At 47.8% G+C, this 17,343-nt stretch overlaps 2 protein-coding genes across 6 annotated transcripts in view; one reads left to right on the forward strand and one right to left on the reverse strand.

Annotated features, from left to right (window-relative positions):
* Window positions 1-1,105, reverse strand: part of PACSIN3 (protein kinase C and casein kinase substrate in neurons 3) — a 36,765-nt gene extending 35,660 nt beyond the window's left edge. Inside the window, exon 1 of one of the 4 annotated variants that reach the window (XM_077322389.1) lies at window positions 1,006-1,105. The gene's annotated coding sequence lies outside the window, so the exon portion shown is untranslated. Of the gene's footprint in view, window positions 1-696; window positions 868-1,005 lie in introns of those variants that run through there. The other 3 variants (XM_077322386.1, XM_077322394.1, XM_077322385.1) reach the window with 3 other exon arrangements.
* A 91-nt stretch (window positions 1,106-1,196) lies between these two features.
* DDB2 (damage specific DNA binding protein 2) overlaps window positions 1,197-17,343 on the forward strand; it is a 53,846-nt gene continuing 37,699 nt past the window's right edge. The window contains exon 1 of one of the 2 annotated variants that reach the window (XM_077322383.1): window positions 1,197-1,899. The gene's annotated coding sequence lies outside the window, so the exon portion shown is untranslated. Of the gene's footprint in view, window positions 1,900-15,963; window positions 16,514-17,343 lie in introns of those variants that run through there. The other variant, XM_077322382.1, reaches the window with a different exon arrangement.

Raw genomic sequence — 17,343 nt, forward strand, 5'->3', positions numbered from 1 at the left:
TGACTGAAACTACCTATTCCCTTTAACAGAGCTGCTGCCACATTCTACTGCAAGTACTCTGGCTCAAGTTTCAGTGTGGGAAGCAGTTCACCACATAGCCTTTACAAAAGACGCTCTGTAGCCTTATGTCTCTCTCTCTCTCTCTCTCACACACACACACCAAGTGGACGAGTTTGCTCCACAACAGTGGGATTCCCCACCTCCGGAGGGCCTCCCCTTCGCAGTCAAGGGCATGCAGGGGACACAAGTGGGACAGGTTCCTAGAGAAGGGGTATTAAAATGTTCTAAACTGAGGTGTGAGTGTGTGTATATAATATATGCTATACAAAGATGTGAGGCATCTCATATTGAAACGCTAAGGCGTTATTAACTTTTGCAATTCAAACAGTCCATGCGCGCCCATCTCAGTCCCACCAGAGCGAATCAGGCCGACTCTTCCCCCACGCATCGCGGGGCGGGTGTGGCCATTCCCCCATCGAACAGCTGTTGCCCCCCAGAAGGAATGCCCGCAAAGAGCGACGTGGGCGTCCAAGCCCGCGCGGCTCCTCCGCTTAATTGCTCCAGGCCGAAGGCTACTCAAGGGGCAGCCGCGAATCTTCTTTCCGAACACTTCTGCCTGGCCTCACTCCGGTCCTCTTCGGGGAGAAGAAGCGCCGCCGCCCACCCATCCACCCACCCACCACCCCGGGTCGGTACCTTCGGGAGCCTCAACTGCCGGCCGGAGGGGCACAACCTTTTCCCCCAAACGCTCCACAGCCGGGGCTCGGCAGGACTGCGCCTGGAGCGACCGAGGCGCCCTAGCGCTTGCTTGCCTGCTGGCTTGCTGGCTTGCTTGCTGGGGGACGGGTCTAAGGAACAGCACACAGGAAGCAGCGCCCTCCCCTCGCGCTTTCCATCCCGAGCCAACCTCCCCCCTCCCCGGCGCAAGATCCCGGGCTGGGAGACGCGGCAACGAGTCCCGCTCCACCGCAGCTTCCCGGGAGAAAAGGTTACTAGGAAACTTACCTCTGCCGCCTACTGCTCTCGCGTCCCGGAGCTTGGCCGAAGCAACAGGCTGCTTCCCGCTCCCCCCCCCCCCCCGGTCCTGGCGACAGCAGCCCTTTTCCCTTTGCCCCTCCCTCTAGTTCAAGCTTCTGGTGGGCGGGCCCGGCAGCCCCCCGGGAGAGCGCCGAGGGGTTGTTGCTAGACGGCCGGCGTCGAAGGCCTGGGGAGCGCCGAAGGTTCCTGCGCCCTCCAGGCAGAGGGAGGGAGCTTTTGATCCCATTAGCCTGCTGTCACTCGGGGAATGGAGCGAGGCCCTGCCCAGCGGTAGCAGGGCAGGCTGAGCTGGCCACATCGACGGCGGAGGACATTAGCATAGCCACGGCCAGCCCTCGGAGCGGGAACCCAGCTTCGATGCCAAGATTCCGACCTGGAAAGGGGCCAAAGGCCTCCGCACATGCACAGAGTGCGGGACCCACCTCCCCCATATAGGAACATGAAGGAAGACGCCGGCGGCTCTTTTCTTTTTTTATTAATAATTTAAAAAACGTCAGCCCCGGTACCTTTTCAGCGACTCGCCATTGACCACAACTATTTAGTTAGGGAGCAATGATTTGGAGTTGGCAGGCGCCAGGCGACTAGGGTGGGTGGCCTTGGGTAGCTCCCCGTGCTGGGACAAAGGGCACAGGGGAACATACCATTCCAGGGACTCCACCCTTTCCTTGCCAAAGAAGAGCGGGAAAAGTGATTATTCAGAGAGGCGTTCGCCGAAATGCGGGGCACGAACAAGCGCTGGAAGGAATCTGCCGTGACGAAGCAGCTGGCACCGCGCTCTTGGAACAGCCGCGTCACCTGTTCGGCTGCTCCGGTGCCCACGCACAGCCAGTCGCCTGATTGCCGGGCGCAAAGAACCCAGAGGTTTGTCTGAAGAGAAGCCAGGGGTACCGCAGGCGGCCCCCTTACTTGCCATGGGTCCAAAGCTGCTTCTTTTGCGCATCTGCCTTAAAGAATCCGCCAGAGCCGTTTCTCCCTGTCCCTTCTAAAAGCAGGTGCCTTCAACACGGGCTAGATTCTCTGGCTCAGCTCTTGGAGGAGGTGCAAATTATATGCGTATAAAAGAACTGGAGAGGAGTTGGTATGAATGGATTGTGTAGAGCTGGGGGGGATCTTCCCTCCACCCCCATTTTTCCTACAGAACCCCCTGCCCAGCAGCTATCACCATGAAAAGGGGGGGGGGGAGTAATCACAAATACATTTCTCAAAGGAAGGTTTAACTAGGACTCTGTTAAACAAGTTTCACATTGTTCACATGCAGAGATAATTGGTTTTTATCTCTGCTAACCCAAGATTGCAGGGAACTGGTTTGGACATTATTTTCAGGTGTCCATCCATTTTCCTAACAGAAAGGTGGTAGTGTCCTGTGTATATGGAGGTTATATCCTAAATACATTTTTCTTACTCTCAGACTGGTGAAGGCTAGTAGAATGGCAAATTGCATGCTTTTTGTTGGGAAAAGCCCCCCCCCCCCTTTATGCTTCTGTGCAAGTAGCAGGAAGCCAGTGACCATTGCTTTGTATTGGATCATTACACTTTCAGCATTCACAATTACAGTTGCACAGAATCCCAGTCTTGCTTCTGAGTAAACATGTACAGGCCCTCTTGAATTCAGTGGCTGTTACTCCCATCTGTGCATATTATTTTTTTTCAGGCTCCAGTCCTATGCAGCAGCCACAAAAATTTACATTATTTGCATTGTAGTATTATACCATCTGCTCCAAAGCCAAAGCCGTGTATATGGACAGTATTCTAATTCTGCCAAACTAGGAACACAAATTAAAGCAAACAGCAGAAAGTGAGTTTTAAACAGTCTTATCACTGTATGTTGCAGTACAAATTAAGCCATATGATGCCGTATGATAATTCTTTGCTGAACTGAAAAGGACAGATTAGCTGTTTTAGCAAAGAATTATCATATGGCTTAATTTGGATATTATGACATAGTTTACTAATGTGCCACAATTTGCTTTTGCCTTATATCTCCACACTTATTACGATTGTTCATTTGGTCTGTGGAAGAATGCATGCACAAGAAAGCTCATGCCTTGAGTAAATCCTTGTTGGTCTTAAAGGTGCTATTGGATTCAATTCACAGCATATTAAACGTTTTTTATAACTTGCATCTTTGAAACATTGAAGCAACAACAAGGATCAGATGTGGCAAGGGACTACTAGAATAGAATGGAATGATATGAAAAACAAATGGTGTAAATTCTGTTTAATTCCCCCCCCAAAAAAAATTGGAACTCCTCCCGGAACAACTGCCTCATGGCGGTTTACATACATCTAAAGTCCCATCTTTATACTGCTTCGCAGGAGTGGTATAAATAAAGCAGTAAGGGGTGTGAGGGAGGGCTCGGTCTGGGATGGGGGGGGACGATTGGCCCCTTGCCTCCAGACTGATGAGGCTTTGTGCCTCCTGACCCGCCCAACCCCCAACCTGGGCCACGTCAGGCCGCCGCCTCAGACAGCCGCCGCCCAAAATAGCCGCCGCAGCCAAAGACATCCGCGTCAGCAACGGAGGAGGCCGTCAGCGGAGGCCGAAGACACATACCCCGCTGAAGACGGAGGATGGCCCGCCACAGCCACCACCAGCGCGGCCCCCACCACAGAACAAGAACACCCGGGTAGGCCGCGGCGCAGGGGGGGGGCCCGACAACCAGCTAGCGCCCGCTGTATTGCAGTTACAGCGGGCTTAATTACTAGTATAGCAATATAACAAGGCTCTTAGCCTTGATCTGGAATCTACAGCTGGTACAAAATGCAACGGCCAGGGTCCTCACAGCAACACCTTGGAGGTCCCACATCCGGCCCATTCTCCCATCAACTACAGTGGTTGCCAGTTGAATTCTGGATCAGGGTAAAAGTTCTGGTAATTACCTTTAACGCCATATATAGGGCCCAGTGTACCTGAGGGACTGCCTCCCTGCCTCTGCCCCTCAAAGAACTTTACGTTCCACCACTGCCAACCTGTTAATGATCCCTGGCCCTGAAGAAGCCCTTCTGGCCTTAACCAGGGCCAGAGCCTTCTCTGTCCTGGCCCCTACCTGGTGGAAGGAGCTCCCGGAGGAAATTAGGGCCCTGACGGAGCTAAACCAGTTTTGCAGGGCTTGCAAAAGGGAGCTCTTTGGTTGAGACCGAGAAAAACTTGCAACATCTACAGGGCCCCTGCTCCCTTCCTCTCATAAATTTATTCATGCGTTCTGTCCTGGACCTGTTTGTACTGTTATAGTCCGTTACCTCTGTTATAGTTATTAATTGTAATATTATTATTACTAGTAATTAAGCCCGCTGCTGTTAAAATACAGCGGGCGCTAGCGGGCCTATGGAGTTGGGTGGGGTGGTTGTGCAGCCTGAGACCCTCCACTGTCACCTCCTCGAGGTCTCCCCCCTGCGCGGGCCCTACCTGAGTCGTTGCAGGGTAGGGAGGAAACTATGTTGGGCGTGCTCGTCGGTGGGGCAGGTGTTGGGTGTGCTCATTGCTGCGTCGGGACGGCTCTGCCGATTCTGGCGCGGTGGAGGCCGGCAGCTGCTTGAGGCTGGCCGGGCCGGCGGTGAGGTGTTATCCCCTGAGGCAGGGTGGCCGAAGCTGCTGGCGGGACTGCCGCGGGTGGCAGTGGGGCCACGGCTGCAGGGGAAGGCGGTGGCGGCTCGGCCGCGGGTGCGCGGCCGCAGGTGGTAGGAATACGCGTGGGTCAGTGGCGAGGTGGCCTGCTCGCGGCTGGGGCCGGCGCCGGCTCCTCATCGCCGGGCTGGCAGGAGGCAAGCTGCCACGTCGGGGGCGAGTGAGAAAATGGCGGCGGCTGGTTGGATGCGGCCAACATGGAGAGGCAGATCGGGAGGTGCTACGCGCCTCCCAATTAATCAGTCCAGCGGCAAGGGACCAATCGGCACCCTTCCTCATCCCGGACAGGGCCCGCCCTCGGGGCCCTTACTGTTTTATTTCTTCCGCTCCGCGAGGAGCGGTTAAAGATAGTTGTAATTATTTACATATTATGGGGGAAAGCACGAAAGTTCCATGTACTGTTTTCTACATTCTATGTAAACTGCCCTGAGCCTCAGGGGAGGGTGGTATATAAATACTATAAATAAATACATAAAAATAAATAAATAAGATTGGTTATGAGATCAAAGTAAAATCGGAGATAGGTTAGAAATTAAGATGACTGACAATTAAGCCTATTAAGAGTAATTAATAAAATTGTCATGACAGAGAATTAACCAACTCTTACAATTAGAATAGCATAAAAAATTGATTGATAAAACCAAGATATTATAAGGATTAACAGATGACAATTAAGAATTAGAATTGGTCACAATAATACTAGCAAGCAATTTGGCAACCGCTTTCGTAATATCAGCATTCGTGTCATTCAAAACGAATTGGCACACCTGATCTTCGTCAACCTAGGAAGGTTGAAAGAAATTTCCTACAGGAAGTACCAAAGAGAGGACGTTCTAGGATTATATGGGAAATAGAATCAAGCAAACCCATCCCACACAGACAAATCCTTTCATGGAAAGGGATACAACTATATCTCCCAGATAAAATTATTTCTAAAAAAGATTATGCTGGAATAAATTTTGTTAGTCGTTATGGTACCACAAGATGCCTGGTAATCCAATGAAGGATCCTCCGTAGGTTATTTTGGGTAAACTTCTTTGCATATATGAAGCCCACCTTACACATTTAGTTCACTATTTCCTGTGCTGGGCAGCAGTATTCTAGGCAGTGAGTGGTCTTTCTTAAACCTGATTCCTAAAATACTTTTAAATGGAAGTGTCAGGGAATAAAACTGATATCTACATCATCTGAGGTTTGTGCTCTTGACCAGTGTTTGGCCCTGAGCTAATTAGAATATGTTTTCCAGTATCTTCTAGTATTATTACCTCCTAATATTTTAAAGCTCATTTATCTTTATGGTGTCCTCTTTGAAATTCAAAGTAGTTCTTCCTCTAGTTTCTGATATAATTGTAAAGCTCATAGTCTATGCACCATTGAATGAAGTTAAACTTACTTTCACGTAGACTGAAGACTGCACATTTTGAAAAGCAAAGATTTTGCATATTGAATTTTCAAGGGCAAATGATTCACCTCAACTAAAGCATTTTGTGTAGCAGCAGTCTTCTCAAGGCTGTGAAATAACTAGTACTTTGGGGATTATGAGCAGGATGTAATACAAATGTTGCCATTTTTGACAGCTATCTTTTAGTGAATAAGTTTGCTATGTGATTAATTCCTAGGTCTTTGAGGACAATGGCTGCATTGAACCACTTAACCCAGAGCAGTGCCACAATTTCACTTAGATTGCTTCAGAATAAGTAATCGATGGATGGTGGCCATGTATGACTTTTAATTCAAAGGATCAATCATTATAAAACAAGTCACAGAGAATTAGAGCTGCAATAATTAATTGATTGGTTGGTCCATTTAATCAGTTGCAGCATGCAGCCAAATGTGCTGGCTGCAATTACTATACTTGGACTTGATTGCTTTCCTTCTCTTTCATTTGCCATATCACTGATTTAACAGATACTGCTGATTGCTCTTTCCTTCCTGCCAAGATAAAACTATCCAATATTATTTTCCTAACACAGGGTCTGTATTGGAAGCTCTTTTAATCCCCACATCATTTCTGCAAACAGAGCATGTGAAGAACTGTATTCTGAAGGGGAAAGAAGGGAAAAAGGGGAGGGGGGAGGGGAGAAGGGGAGGGCGGAAAGAAGGAAAAAAAACAGGAAGGGAAGGAGAAAGTGAGAGGAGAAAGGACTGAAATAAAGAAAAGGGGAGGGGGGAAGGGGAGGGGGGAAAGAAGGAAAAAAAACAGGAAGGGAAGGAGAAAGTGAGAGGAGAAAGGACTGAAATAAAGAAAAGGGGAGGGGGGAAGGGGAGGGGGGAGGGGAGGGGAGGGGAGGGGGAAAGAAGAGAAAAACGGGAAGGGAAAGAGAAAGTGAGAGGAGAAAGGACTGAAATAAAGAAAAGGAGAGGGGAGAGGGAGAAAGGAAATACTCCAAAATCAAAAAAGAGGAGGAATCAAGAGGGATTCAAAGATAGCCCAACCTTCACTAGCTACCAACCCACACCTGACTTATCCCCACCCCCCTACCCAGCCATACCAAATTAAATCAACATATCCACCCACCAATCAGCCAAAACAATAAACCCAACACAATTAAACACCATCAACTGACCTACCCCAAACCCACCCAAAACAATTAATTCTACCAATTAAATAACTAACCCCCACCCCAAACAACTGATTCTACCCCAAAACCACCCAAATAATCAATCCTACCAATTAAACAATCAATCACCATCAATTGAACACCCAACCCAGCCTGAGGAAATTAGCTCAATCAACCAATTAGCCCAACTTACCAACCAACCCAATAACTTGCCCCCCACTTACCAAACAACCCTACCATCCAACTGAACCACACCCAATTCATAAACCTCAGTCCCAACCCAACATGAAATAACACACAGATCACTCATACACCACACACCCCTGGATTGGGCAACCCTGAGGTGCCACAATAGGCGATCGGGACTACCCCTCCAGGCTCCCACAACGACACACATCCTACACCCAACACATAACTACACAAGTGGAACTGGGAAGCCCTGAGAGGCTGTAATTAGCGATCAGGGCCAACCTCCCACAGATACACAAACTCACACACACAAAGACAGAACCGGGGTTTAACAATCAACCCCAGCCAAACCACTGAACCAAGAATTGAACCAACAGTGTCCATAGAGCTCACAATGCCTAACAAATCTGAAGAAGGAGGAAAAGCAGGGGCCTTGATAGGGTCAGGGATCCCAATAATAAGGGGCAAAGGCAGGGACAGCGGATGGCGGAGGTACATCAAACCAAGGGGGCCGAAAACCAAACATACTCAGGCCCCCTCCAGACTCCGCCCCATCCCTCGTGACACTAGGGTGGAGGCAAAGGTAAACAACCCGCCTCTGACACTGGTGCTGTGCAACGCCAGGTCAATAAACAACAAAACCTCTACGCTGCAAAACTACTTTGTAGAGCAAAGAGCGGACCTGGCGTGCTTGACAGAAACCTGGACCAGGGAAGGGGAGACAGTTGCCCTCAAAGACCTAGCCCCTGCTGGGTTCTCTGTCCTCCACCAGTCCCGGACAGCGGGGCGGGGAGGAGGGGTGGCAATCCTAACCCGAGAGGCTTTCTCCTTTAGAGCCCTCCCTGCGCCGTCAATACCAGGCATTGAATGTGTTGGCCTCGGATGGGGATCAACCGAGAGCGTGGCCATCTGGTTAGTATACCGCGCGCCCACTGCACCACCAGATGCCCTGCCTGCCCTGCTAGAGGCGGTGGCGGCCTGGACGCTACAGTTCTCCAGTCTACTAGTCCTGGGGGACTTTAACGTCCATGCTGAGCTACTGTCCTCTAGAACTGGACAGGACCTAGTGTCAACCATGGCAACACTGGGGCTCTCGCAATTTGTTGTTGGCCCCACCCATCAAGCAGGCCACACCCTGGACCTTATTTTCGGCGTAGGTTTGGATGTGGATCTGGTCACAACAACAGCCGTGCCATGGTCAGACCACTATGCTCTAAAGGCTCGGCTAAGGCTTCCACCACCTCCTCAGTTGGGCGCCGAGCAAATTTTAGCTCGCCCGCGGAGACTTATGGATCCAATAGGATTCCTGAACGCTCTGCGGGAACCAATGCCTCCCGGCACTTCTCTCAATGGCCTGGTCAGTGACTGGCATGACAGACTGCTGACTGCCATTGATGAGATAGCTCCCCGACGCCCTCTCCGGCTCCGTCTCAAGCGAGCTCCCTGGTACACCGAGGAGCTTCGCGACAAGAAACGGGAACTGAGACGGCTAGAGCGAGTTTGGAGGAAGACTCGTGACGAAGCCTCGAGAACATCTTATAGAATGCAGATGAAAGCCTATGAGATGGCGGTGAAGTCAGTAAAACGCAATTTTTACTCGGCTACCATCGCATCTGCAGACTCACGCCCAGCTCAATTGTTTAAGGTAGTTCGATCCCTCACTGCCCTGATTGAAGGGCAACAAAACAGTAGCCAATTGGACATCAGCTGTGAGGCATTTGCGAGCCATTTTGCAGACAAAATCTCGACACTCCGCCACGACCTCCCTCCAACCTTAGATACAAAAAGTGAACTAGAGGCCCCTTGGCCGTCTTTGGAGAAAACTATGAGTAACTTCAGACGACTCACGCTGGCCGAAGTGGACAGGATACTAGCGACAACAAGACCAACTACATGCCCACTAGACCCTTGCCCATCCTGGCTCTTAAAAACAGCCGGCATAAGAATAAAGGGCCCCCTCCGGGAGATAATCAACCTATCTCTCACAACAGGAGAATTCCCGGAGGGTTTGAAAGAGGCCGTGGTACGTCCACTGTTGAAAAAAACATCTCTAAATCCACAAGAGCCTAACAACTACAGGCCCGTCTCGCACCTAGCATTTCTGGGCAAGACGATAGAAAGGGCAGTCGCAAACCAACTGACGGAGTACCTGGAAGAAGCTTCGGTCCTAGACCCATCCCAGTCTGGCTTCCGGCCTGGCCATGGGGTAGAGACAACGCTAGTCGCCCTGACGGACGACCTCCGTCGCCAGTTGGACCGAGGCGGGTCGGCACTGCTGATATTATTAGACCTCTCAGTGGCGTTCGACACAGTCGATCACGAGCTTCTAGCTCGCCGCCTCATCGATGCTGGAATACAAGGGACAGCCCTTCAATGGCTGATCTCCTTCCTTCAGGATCGTGGACAGAGGGTTGCAATAGGAGAGAAAACATCAGACCGCCGGCAACTTACTTGTGGAGTCCCACAAGGAGCGGTCCTCTCTCCTATCCTATTTAACATCTTCATGCGCCCTCTCGCACAACTGGTACGGAAGTTTGAGCTGGGTTGCCACCAATATGCAGATGACACCCAGCTCTTCCTCCTGATGGATGGCCGCCCTGACTCTCCCCCAGAAGCATTAGCCAGCTGCCTGGAAGCAGTGACGAGATGGCTCAAGCAGAGTCGTCTGAAGCTCAATCCTTCAAAGACGGAGGTCCTGTGGCTGGGTAGGAAGGGGCCATGTGAGGAAGCGCGCCTGCCTACCCTGGATGGCGTGCAGCTCTCTACGGCTTACTCCGCCAGGAACCTAGGCGTGATTCTGGACGCCTCCCTCACAATGGAGGCCCAGATCACAAAGGTAGCGCGGCTGGCATTTTACCATCTCCGCCAAGCCAAACTACTAGCGCCCTACCTGGCCCCGGAACATCTAGCCACAGTGATCCATGCGACGGTCACCTCTAGACTGGACTTTTGTAACTCGCTCTACGCAGGCCTGCCCTCAGCCCTGACCCGGAAACTACAACTGGTTCAAAATGCAGCAGCCAGGATCCTCACAGCAACACCGTGGAGGTCTCATATCCGGCCTATTCTCCACCAGCTGCAATGGTTACCAGTTGAATTCCGGATCAGACTAAAGGTTCTGGTTATTACCTTCAAGGCCATACGCGGTCAGGGCCCAGTGTACCTGAGGGACCGCCTCCCCGCCTATGCCCCCAAAAGAGCTCTGCGCTCTACTACCACCAACCAGCTAAGGATCCCTGGCCCTAAAGAAGTCCGTCTGGTCTCGACCAGGGCCAGAGCATTCTCTGTTCTGGCCCCTACCTGGTGGAACGAGCTCCCAGAAGAGATCAGGGCCCTGACGGAGCTTAAACAGTTCCGCAGGGCCTGCAAAAAGGAGCTCCTCCACCAGGCATTTGGCTGAGACCAGACATAATCAACAGCGACCAAGGGCCCCTGCTCCCCCCCCACCCCCCCCCTCAGAATTCAATAAATAAACCACCCCCCTCAGAATCCCATCAATAAGCCCTGGACCTGTTTGTAGTACTATATTGTTATACCGTTATATTGTGCTGTTATTTTGGTTACAATTATTAGTTATCAGTTATACATGTTACAGACTGTTTTATGTATTGTTCTCTGTTATGATGTAAACCGCCCTGAGCCTCCGGGGAGGGCGGTATATAAGTATGATAAATAAATAAATAACTAAATAAAATAAATTAAAAATATTTTTAATACCCAAACGAATTCTTAGTGACTGCTGATTGTTTTAAGGCACATAATGAAATGGGAGGGGTTAAAAAACAATTCTCTTAATTGGCATTAAGTACAGAGATAGAAGTGGTTGGTGGATATTTTTTTCCAGTGTACAACAAAGTTAGAGTCCTATAGCACAGTGGTCCCCAACCTTTTTATCACCAGGGACCACTCAACGCTTGACAATTTTACTGAGGCCCGGTGGGGGGGGGGGTAGTTTACTCCTCTACTCTCACCCACTGCCCTAACACTCTCTGATTGCTATGGTAATGTTTAAACATCCCTTCAAAATAAGATACAGACACGCCACAACAATGAACATAAGGAACATTTTATTTTAATGGAAATTTTAACTCATGACAATGACAAATCAATGGGAACCCTGAGCTTGCTTCTCTGCAACGAGATAGTCCCATCTGGGAGTGATGAGAGACAATGACACCCGAAGTGTGTTGTAAAGGACCGAGGGAGGGGGGAAGGCTTCCTTCGCGGCGCACCTCTAATTAGTCAACGGACCACATGTGGTCTGCAACCCACAAGTTGGGGATCACTACTATAGCACCTTTAAGATCAACAAAGATTTATTCAAGGCATGAGCTTTCAAGTGCAAGTCTAAGGAAAGCTCAGACCTTGGATAAGTTGTGCTACTTCAGACCAACACAGCTACCCACTTTAATCTATTTTTTCCAGTGTGTATGTGCAGATTTATATGACTGACCCAGTACTGGTAGAATCCTAATTGGCTGATCATTGGTGTCCAGATTTGAGTGGGATTTGTTTTGTTTCTGCAAATATATATAGTTGTACATGGAAACATTTTGATCTAATCACAGAAACAGACACTGGTGTTCGGAGAAGTCAAAATACCCCAGGAACAAACCAGTCTGACTAGCCTCTGGAATGCTATAGGTTAATACTGTAGGGATGACTCATCTCGAACCTTCCCAGCAGCATCCAATAAAGGTGTCAGCTTACCCGTTACCTTCTCCTGTCCCTTCACTGACAGTACTAGAAGAGGAGCTGACAGGTGAGCCAGCACCCAGTGTGGGCATCCCAGGCCTGGTCTTAGCTGAGTGGTCTTTACATATAACCCAAAGAGAGCATTGCACTTTCAGGGGTTCAGCCTGACCCCTTATTAAAGATTCTGGTGGTCACTTCTTCTTCTAGATAAATGGTTCTCAACCTGGGCGTTGGGACCCCTTTGGGGGTCGAATAGCCCTTTCTCAGGGGTCACAGAAGGACAAGCAGCTTGGCAGGGGGGCACCATCTACACAACAGCTGTGTGGGGTAGATCGTGATAGAGCGTTCGTCTGTCTGGAGCAGTGGGAAAGTGCGAGATCAGCATGGTGGGACAAGAGGCAGAAATGAACTGAGAAACCCCAGAACCAATTTATATGCAATAATGAACAATGGATCTTCACGCCGTTGTTCAGTTTTAATTTCTGTGAAAGAACACTTGCATAATTTTATGGTTGGGGGTCACCACAACCATGAGGAACTGTATTAAAGGGTTGTGGCATTAGGAGGGTTGAGAACCACTGTTCTAGATGGTCCCAATACTGGGTAGATTTGGTGAGAATTGGTTTTAATGCTTTTGTTATTTATTATTGTATTTATGTTCAACACTTAAGTGACTGAATGTAATTAGATTTTCTTTCATAGTGCTTTCAATTTATGAGCACACAATGAAGGACATTTCAGAAACATTTACAGGCAAATATCCAGACCAGACTATTTAAATGCATCATAACACACATTATAGAATGTCACTGTGCTAGTTCCACAGAGAGGTTTTTTTGGTAGTGTATCCAGAAATATTCCTTTGAGGAAGTACTTCTGTTGTAAGGACATCTCATGTTGCCAGCCTTCAAAATACATTATTTGGTCACTTTAAACATGCATTATTCCCCAGCAGTCACTTCCATTGTGTTAGTGAGCAGGATACAATGTCACTATGTTCCACAGACACCTGTTGGGAGGTGCTCGTAACATTAGAGGAGATCATTGATGTGAGTTTCCAATTTCTCTGTGCTTGCTTCATTTTTTTTACAAGAGAGGAAGTGATTTGTATTTTAAAAAAGAAATTTTTATAAAGGCTGACAACTCCCTGTTGTGGAAATATTAACTTGAAAAATAAGCAAGCAAACAAAAAAAATGTCTGAAATACCTCCTACTCTAAAACATTGCCATTTTGTAGTCCCCCCCCTTACCCAGTTTTCATGCAGTCCTCAGCAAAGACTTGGATCCTATGAATGAGTTCTGTACTCAGATCATCTGTGCCATGGAGTGCACATCTTCTGGTAAAACTTACGTTTGCTTTAAATGAGTCTTTGTGTGAAAACTGCCTTGGGAGTATTCATCTCTTTCTTGGGAGCAAAGAGGAACTCTCTTGGGAGCAAAGTGTAGGTCAAGAGATCCAAGATGTGCAAGTGGCAGGAGGAAGGAGAATAAAAGGCAGAGAGGTGAACAGCTAGGTGAGGGCAGGAAACTAGCAAGGCCTGAGAATCCTTTGTAACAAGGATTGTGTTATTCCTTGGAATGGGGCAGTGACATTTATGGCCAAGAGAGAAGTGTTCCCTTGGTCCTACCTTCCTCGAAGTCTAACCCTGTGATAAGAGAGTGGTGGCCAGAGGCTACAATTAAGAAACCCCGTGCAGAAACCTAGGCCTGGAAACTGGTGGATCGAGGTAGTAAGGGGTAGTCTGAACCCCACCAGATTGTAAACTGGAATTTGAACCCAGAACTTTGTTGATGAAAGCAAGCTGTGTAATATACCAGAAGTGTCACTGGAACAGGAGATTGCTGAACAAAGTTTGAGTCCAGATGCACCTTTAAGACCAACAAATTTTTATTCTGGGTACAAGCTTTTATGTGCACACACGTGTCTTCAGATAGTTATTTATTTATTTATTATATTTATCTACTGCTCTCCCCGAAGGCTCAGGGCGGTTTACATGAAACAAGAAAATGATACAGGTAACATATAGAACAACAAGGTGAATAACAACAATAACATTAACATTAACATAACAACATTAAGGAATGGTGGAAACTGTAAGGAGCCTCAGCTCAACTCTAACCAGCGGGTTAGGCAGATTCATAGCAATCGTAGTAGGGGGGGCTTGGGGGCCAGTTGGAAGCAATGGTTTAGGTTGACCTCAAGAAGAAGAAGAAGAAGAAGAAGAGTTGGTTCTTATATGCCGCTTTTCCCTACCCGAAGGAGGCTCAAAGCGGCTTACAGTCGCCTTCCCTTTCCTCTCCCCACAACAGACACCCTGTGAGGTGGGTGAGGCTGAGAGAGCGCTGATATCACTGCCCGGTCAGAACACTTTTATCAGTGCTGTGGTGAGCCCAAGGTCACCCAGCTGGATGCATGTGGGGGAGCGCAGAATCGAACCCGGCATGCCAGATTAGAAGTCCGCACTCCTAACCACTACACCAAACTGGCTCTCAACCAAATGCCTGGCAGAAGAGCTCCCTTTTGCAGGCCCTGCAGAACTGTTCAGGTTCTGTCAGGGCCCTGATCTCCTCCGGGAGCTCATTCCACCAGGTGGGGGCCAGAATGGAGAAAGCTCTGGCCCTGGTTTGGGTCAAGCAGGCTTCTTTGGGACCAGGGATCACCAGGAGGTTGGAGGTGGTAGAGTGCATGACTCTTTGAGGGGTGTAGATGGAGAGGTGATCCCTCAGGTATTTATCACCCTCCTGGGGCTCAGGGTGCTGAGCAGAATTTCCTCAACCACTGCATATAGGAGCAAACAAGGTAGAGATTACAAGTTATTACAACACTCAGGTCAGTGAAACCCCCAGGGACTAACAGATACTGAGTTGTTATCTCACTATATATGTTAAAAGTTGGGAGTTGTTGTCACACTGTGAATCTAGCATTTTGTTATAATTTATTATGTTCAGTTTTGGAACCACTGTTATGATACTGTCACTAGATTTCTATGTATATTCATGATGTTTTATGTAAACTGCCCTGAGCCTTATGGGAGGGCAGTACAGGAATTCAATAGATAAATAAAATCACTCAGTTCAGAATTAAATTTTGTTCATCTTAAAGGTATCACTGGACATAATCTTAATTCTCATCTGTTAATTATTTATCTGTACGCTAATTTGCTTCTATTCACAGGTCTTACCAAGTGCTTTAATTAAATTTTAACTGTACTTGTTGCTCAGATGCTTATGCATCTTGACTCTAATTAGCCCTCCTTTCAACTAACTCCCCTCCCCATCCTTGCTCTACCTATTTGTTGGTTGAGAAAGTCTTGTTTCTTTCTTTCTTTCTTTCTTTTTTTTTGTATGGAAAGAAGAGAAACAAATATATGTTTATGGGTTGCTAAGGTTATTAAGTTATATAAGTGTACATTGTTAATACCAGAAATAATAAAATGGAGTCTTCATTAATTAGTAGAATAAATTCTTCGTTAGTTACATTTACACCTCCTCAGTTAGGAACCTCCTTTAAGTTTAGGCTGAAAGTCACTACAGAGATATGTTAGATAATTCAAATTCAGCTATCATAGGAAATCATAGGAAATCTAAAACCCCACACTATAATGTAAGCCTTGAAAGTCTTGTTTCAATGTATCTGACAAAATGTACATTGAATACAACTTTGTTGGTCTTAAAGGCACCATGGGACTCAACCTTTGTTGTTTTGCTTCAGACCAACATGGCTACCTACCTGAATCCATTCCCCTAGTGTCTGTCTCTTAATGGGCAGACTGGATAGTGAAGGTCTGAGAGAAGTGTTCTCTGACCCTGAGGGCTGGCACCATGTTGATCTGTTAACAGACTTGTTGTCTGTAGAGTATCCCTATTATCTTAAGATCAAGGTAGTCCTGGTCATAAGAATGTAAGAGAAACTATGTTGGATCAGGCTAAAGGCCCATCCAGTCCAAGATGCTGTCTCACACAGTTGCTAAAACCTAGGAGCCCACCAGCAGAGCCTGAACTTCAGAATCCCTCCCACTGTTTCCCCAAATGCCCAAAAGATTATTGAAAAATTACATGTTTAACTACTGGAAAAGATTTGACCTGCATGGATAATTTGAAGGAAATGAGCCACATAATCAACAGATTCATAAGATGTAGCTCTTGCTGAACCAGTGCAAATAACCTGATGTCTACTGCTACAAAGATGTTGGTGTGCAGGCAAACAAAATGAGGAGGGAGAAACGCAAGTTGCTCTTAACCAGATGCTCAGGCAGCAAGCTGAACCCACACTGGTGCTGCTAGCAACAGCTCCAGGCCTTGCTACAGTCTCTTGAGCAGAGCACCTGTCCTGTGTACAGAACAAAAGGAGCTGACATACCATTGTCTGGTGCAAGAATTGGGTTGCCTACTGCTAAGACTGCAGGTAAGGGAATCATGTTTGATTTTCAGCGTAAAACTTACATGTACTAAAAATAGCATGTGTGAGAATTCTAGCTCAAACCTTGTTCATGCAGGAGAATGAGACAGGAAAACAGGCTACACTACTTGTCACTGCATGAAGTATCACATTTTGGAATGCTCCCATTCTAACAATGCCCTGCAAACAAAAAATAAGCACAGCAAAAAAAGGTTTGTGGGGAGAATATTTTTCCCTGCTGTGTTCATTTTTGTGTGGAGTTTTAAAAATATTTAGTAAAACTGAAAGCTAGGATCTAACCATCTGAAGTATGAAGTGATGTAATGCATTGTCCCACCTGAATAACAACTGATCACAGGACAATTCACTTGCAGAAACAAACTGCTTCGACGGTAATAGCACTACCCCCAGTGGGGGTCTCTCTTACTTTCATACTCTGCCCTCTGGCAGCTTTTAAAAAAAAAGGCACATGTAGGTTTTATGTATTATTATCACATTGGGGAAGGCACTGGCAAACCACCCCATATTGAGTCTGCCATGAAAACGCTAGAGGGCGTCACCCCAAGGGTCAGACATGACTCGGTGCTTGCACAGGGGATACCTTTACCTTTATCACGTTGTTATCACCTTTAAAGTTGGGGCTATTCCAAGTGGAAATCATACAATGTGAACAGTAACTCTCTGCTGTTAGTGCACATTTTGATCCTTCCTGCCTAGGGTTGGCAGAGTTGGGAAATTCCTGGAGACATTGGGGGTACACGATGGGAAGGGTGGGTTTGGGAGCAGCGAAGGACTTATGTGAGTTGTCATGCCACGGAGTCCATTTTTTAAAGCAG

Source organism: Paroedura picta, chromosome 2 (assembly GCF_049243985.1).
Source record: "Paroedura picta isolate Pp20150507F chromosome 2, Ppicta_v3.0, whole genome shotgun sequence".
Taxonomy (NCBI): domain Eukaryota; kingdom Metazoa; phylum Chordata; class Lepidosauria; order Squamata; family Gekkonidae; genus Paroedura; species Paroedura picta.